Below are 6,255 nucleotides of genomic sequence, written 5' to 3' on the forward strand. Positions count from 1 at the left end.
TTCTATGTGGCTCAAGGAAAAACATCTGTGAAGGAAGAGGCTGCCACTGAGCTGCCCTGGGGCCAGCGCCAGCACAGGTGCAAGACTCCCAGCCTGCCTGTTGTCTGGTGGCCTGATCTGATGCTCTCTGAGATCCCCAATGGCCATATTTACATTCCAGGTAGACCTGGAGGCATGGAGTTGAGCAAGTCATTTGCCAGGGAACCTCTGCCACATGAAAGGAAGCAAATGAGGCCTCTAAAGATGACCAAGGCATGTGGTAAGCAGCTGGAAATCTGTGCACATATTGACAGATCCACTGCTCTCCCCTGTTCTTCCCGTGCCCTAGATCTGCTGCTAATTCTATACCTGCTGTGACACCCAATAGGATCATTTAAGAGGAAGGTGCACTGAGATAAAGAGAATGAGCAGACTCTTAAGCCATGCCTTATTTATAAACCTCTAAATAGCTGGTAGCCCTGCCAACCCCCAAAAAGTGAAAATAAAGGGCTGCTTTAGGAGGGTGCTCATCAGGTGAGCCTGGCTTTGCTCAGGCTCCAATGCCAGGCAGGTCAGCATGGGGATGGCAGAGTGTCCCTGCTGTCACCACATCTATGCAATCAGTGTCCTGTGGACAGAGCCAGTGAGAGCAGTGAGAGTCTGTCTGGATGCCAACATCAATGCTTTTTCATCAGCACTCTCGTTTATAAATAAGCCATCTTCTACTCTACCCTGTCGAATTTTCTCCAAAGCCACTTGGTTCATGAAACTACCTGAATGGTGGAAATGGTGAGGTTGAGGGACACTTCAATCCACAAAATATTGCTGAATTCCAGTCCTCTTTTTGCAGTTGTGGGTATCTTTGCACAATGTGATTTGCATTATTTTTGCTAAAAGACTGAGATAGGAGCAGTTATGGAAGAAATGCATATTGAAACAAAAAAAGGACTGGACGTGGTGGCTCACGCCTATAATCCCAGCACTTTGGGAGGCCTAGGGGGTTGGATCACCTGAGGTGAGGAGTTTGAGACCAGCCTGGCCAACATGGTAAAACCTTGTCTCTACTAAAAATACAAAAATTAGCTACTGGCGGTTGTGGGTGCCTCTATTCCCAGCTACTTGGGAGGCTGAGGCAGGAGAACTGCTTGAACTCAGGAGGCGGAGTTTGCAGTGAGCCGAGATCATGCCACTTCACTCCAGCCTGCGTGACAGAGTGAGACTCCATCTCAAAAAATTAAAAAAAAAAAAAAGAATAAAGCTAATCTATATGTGTTGAAACAAAATATGCCAGGATATGTTACTAAATACTAAATGATTATTTAAAGGAACATGTAATAGTGAATACATACATAAGACTATGTTGAAATATGTATTTTCAACATTTGTGTACATGGAAAACTCTGGAAGGACATGCAAGAAACTATAATAACAGTGATTATTTAGGTCATGGGAGCTATAAGAAAAAACATTGATTTTTTATCCCTTGCATTCTTCTATTTGAAGTATTTACATGGTCATGTACTCCATTTATAATTTTTTAAAACTGACTTCAATTTTTGAGAAAGAACACTGAAAATTCCTGGGTCATATTCAGAATTTCCATGCATCCCTTTCTAGAGAACAAACAAACCACAAATGGTTCCCAAGGCTGAAGACAAATCATTACACAGAAGAGAAGGAACTGAATAGGGCCTGCTTTCCTACTGTCCTCAAAAGTCCTCAAGTCTTTTTCATTTATTGCAGGGTTTTATTATGCATTTATGATTGCCTGTTTCTGTGGAATTTCTCACGTGTACGTGTCAAGCGAATCTGATCAGGAGTTTCATTCCGCCGCCACCCTGGCTCAGCTCTAAGCACCATAAATAATTGGTGGTGGAGGTTGGGGTTGCTGGGTCTCCCTGAACCTCCCCTTTTAAAGGGTTGAAGAACTCTGACACTCAGAAAAGAAGCCCCACTAGTCCCGAAATTGTGCCCTGTGCTTCCTGGAGGCCTGCTCACAATGGTTCAGAGGAAAAGCAAGTTTACAGCTGAATGTGTCTGAGAGGCAGCAGAGCGTGGTGCAGTGGCCCAGAACATCTCATGGTTTCCTCTTTGTGAGCTGGTAATTGCCTGATTGTGTGGCCTGGATGTGCACAGCTCAGTGCATGGCTCAGCACATGGCTCAGTGTAAAATGTGACTGTGGGGTGAGAGTGGGGTGTTCTCAACCTCTCTTCAAAACAAAACTCTAGGCCAGGCACGGTGGCTCATGCCTGTAATCTCAGCACTTTGGGAAGCCAAGGCAGGCGGATCATCTAAGGTCAGGAGTTCAAGACCATCCTGGCCAACACGGGGAAACCCGTCTCTACTAAAAATACAAAAATTAGCTGGGTGTGGTGGTGCATGCCTGTAATCCCAGCTACTCGGGATGCTTAGGAAGGAGAATTGCTTGAACCTAAGAGATGGAGGTTGCAGTGAGCCAAGATCAGGCCACTGCACTCCAGCCTGGGCAACAAAAGCAAAACTCCATCTTAAACAAACAAACTCTAGCAGGAGAAATAATCACCTTTGCACTAAATTTTGCATTTCAAAAATATTTTCTAGTGACCATTGAAACTACTACATTTCTAAGAGAGGGTTTAATGTTTGCCTTTTCATAGGATTTAAAATAATCGTTATAAGTACTAGGCAGCATAACCACACCAGACCAATCTGGTTCAACTTTTATGTAACAAAATTGTGAGTTGTTTTTCAGTTGCCACAGCCCCCAGGTCAAAGGTTACAGAACCTGAGCATGCCCAGATGAACCAAGTGTGCAACCACAGGAGGAACCTAAGCGTCCAGAGGAGCGAGGACTGAATTAAAAAGCACACACCACATGGCAGGATCCACAGTCCAGTCAGATAGAGCTCTAGTGTCACTGCCTGCCAGGATCCAGTCAGATTGTGCTTCCTGGTATCAACACATTGCAAGATCCAATTAGATTGCACCTCCTCACCCTATGTTTATAAAACCTGACTCAGCCACCAGCTGGGGAGAGGGATTTGGGAGTTTCCTCCTGTCTCCTTGCCAGTCAACTTTCTTTTCTCAAAAGCCAGTGCCATGGTATTGGCCTCTATGCACATTGGGCAGAGAGCCCATTGATTGCCCAGTAATAATAGCATTTTAATTCAACTATTTATTATTTTTGAGACAGAATCTTCCCTTTACCTAGGCTGGAGTGCATTGGCACGATCTCGGCTCACTGCAACCTCTGCCTCGCGGGTTCAAGTGATTCTCATGCCTCAGCCTCCCTAGTAATGGATTACAGGTGCACGCCATCATGCCCAGCCCATTTTTTGTATTTTTATTTGAGATGGGGTTTCACCATGTTGCCCTGGCTAGTCTCGAGCTCATGGATTCAAATGATCCACCCACCTCAGCCTCCCAAAGTGCTGAGATATGAGGCACTATGCCTGGCCAATAATTGTATTTATATAAGTAATAATTAACCTAGGTGACTTTCCAACTCATGAAAAAGACCAGTTAGAGAAAACGAGATAGTGAGATCAGAAATCTTTAGCCAGGGAAGGGGGACCCTTTGTCACTGGGAAAAGCTCCTAACCAGGTCCAACACCCTTCCTGCCTATTTCCTCTGTCCAGCCCTCACCCACCCACCCATGGACGGTAGATGAGGGAGAATCAGAATTGAGGTGGAGTTGGAGAGGTGAGTTTTAAAAGCTGTAGGCCAGGCGTGGCAGCTCTCCCCTATATTCCTAGAGTTTTGGGAGGCTGAGGCCGAGGGATCACTTGAGGTCAGGAGTTCAAGACCAGCCTGGCCAACATGGTGAAACCCTGCCTCTACCAAAAATACAAAAATGAGCCAGGCATTGTGGCAGCCACCTGCAATCCCACCTACTCAGGATGCTGAGGCAGGAGAATTGCTTGAACCCAGGAGGCAGAGGTTACAGTGAACTGAGATCATGCCACTGCACTCCAGCCTGGGCAACAGAGCAAGACTAGGTCTCAAAAAATATTAGTCTGATGTGGTGGCAGGCACCTGTAATCCCAGCTACTTGGGAGGCTGAGGCGGGAGAATCACTTGAACCCGGAAGGCAGAGGTTGCAGTGAGCCAAGATGGCGCCACTGCACTCCAGCCCGGGGAACAAGAGTAAAACTCTGCCTTAATTAATTAATTAATAAAAGCTCTTGAGGGCCTCATCCTGGTATTCCTTCCCCTCCTCGGGGCCTGCAGAAAGCAACTGATAAAGCCACTCCCTGTGAGGCTTGGCACTCTGCTTCCCTTTCTTCCTCATAAATATCTCAAAGACTATTCCTTTCCCCAGACACAGAGAGACCAGACAATGTCTCTAAATTCACAGAGCTAGAAGAGAATCCAGGTGACCCCTTCCGCCTTCCTTTTGCAGATCTGTATATGCATTTATGATCTTCCAATTTTACTTTGCATGAAGCTCCCCCGATCTTACTATGAAAAATGCGAATCCCTGAGCATTTTTCTCAGAGACGCTGACTCCAGGGACATTGTGAACGGTTCAGAAGTCCACGTTTTAAACAAGCACTTCAGGGCATTCAGGACCACATTCGGAAAAACGCTGACCTAGGCACAAAGGGGGTGCTTAAACAACAAATTCATGATCAACTGATAAACTAACATAGATGCTCGTGTGATTAATATTCTTTCATTTGTGCAGTTATTTTACATGTACTATTTTAAATAAATAATATAGTTAACAATTTTTTAAAGCTTTTTAAAAGTATTTTTGTTTTTGTTTTTGTTTTCTTGACACAGAGTTATGCTGTGTTGCCAGGCTGGTTAGAGTGCAGTGGCCTGATCTCAGCTCACTGTAACCTCCGCCTCTGGCTTCAAGCAATTCTTATACCTCAGCTCCCAAGTAGCTGGTACTATAGGCACTCACCACCACACCTGGCTAATCTTTTTTTTTTTTTTTTTTTTTAATTAGAGACAGGATTTTATCTTGTTGCCCAGGGTGGTCTCGAACTCCTGAGCTCAGGCATTCCACCTGCCTTGACCTCCAAAGTGCTAGGATTACAGGTGTGAGCTACCATGCCAGGCCATTTGTAAAAGATCTTAAAAGTGGTAGATCACAATGAGTAACCTTATAAAACCATCTAACATCAGAATTTCTGGCACTTCCTAGCATGTTACACTGGGCAAACCCTGCCCTTCCATTTCTTTGTGTATAAAATGGGGATGATTATTACATCTAGTTGTGATGTCTATTAGATTATGTATTCGGAGTGGGTTAGTGTTGCTCCCAAATTCACGTTCTTCCAGAAACTTGAGCTATTACCTTATTTGGAAATAAGGTCTTGGTAGACATAATCATTTAAGATGTGATCCTATCAGATTCGGTTGGCCCTGAACTTAATGACTAGTGTTCTCATAAGAAGAGGGAAGGACACACACCGAGATGTTCACACACACAAATGTCACATGATGAAAGAGGCAGGAGACTGGAGTGAAGCAGCCACAAGCTAAAGAATGCCAAGCAGGGTGGCCCCCACCAGATGCTGGAAGAGACTAAGAAGGATTCTTCTCTAGCAGAGGGGCCATGGCTCTGCTGACTGACACCTTGATTTAATTTTATTTTTATTTATTGATTAATTGATTGATATAGGGGCTTGCTCCATCACCCAGGCTGGAGTGCAGTGACATGATCACAGCACACTGCAGCCTTGAACTCAGGCTCAGGCTCTCCTCCCATCTCAGCCTTCCGAGTAGCTGGGACTACAGGTGCATGCCATCATGCCTGGCTCATTTTTAATTTTTTTGGTAGATACAGGGTGTCTCTCTGTTCATCCAGCTGATCTTGAACTCCCAGCCTCAAGCAATCCTCCCACACTGGCCTCCCAAAGTGCTGGCATTACAGGTGTGAGCCACTGTGCCTGGGCTGACACCTTGACTTTAGATTGTAGCCTCCAGAACTACAAGAGAACACATTTCTGTCATTTAAAACCACCTAACTTGTGGCTCTTTCTTACAGCAGTCACAGGGAATGAATACAGCAGGTAAATATTTAACCTGGTCCTAAGTATATGTATATATTTAACCAGGTCTTTGGCACAGAGAAGACACTCACTAATAATTAGCAATTTTGTTAGGTAAATGCAAACTTCTGCACCAATCATTCTAAGTTGAATTTTTCTCCTTTGCAGTTCTAGTTCTACCTAACCTTCAAACCAGTGCCTCCTACAACCCATTTTACCCTGCATTACAGTTCTGCGAATGCTTAGCTCTCCTTCTGGCCTATAAGCTCCAGGCCATGGAAACACGAAGC

Source organism: Cebus imitator, unplaced genomic scaffold, assembly GCF_001604975.1.
Source record: "Cebus imitator isolate Cc_AM_T3 unplaced genomic scaffold, Cebus_imitator-1.0 Scaffold92, whole genome shotgun sequence".
Classification (NCBI taxonomy): domain Eukaryota; kingdom Metazoa; phylum Chordata; class Mammalia; order Primates; family Cebidae; genus Cebus; species Cebus imitator.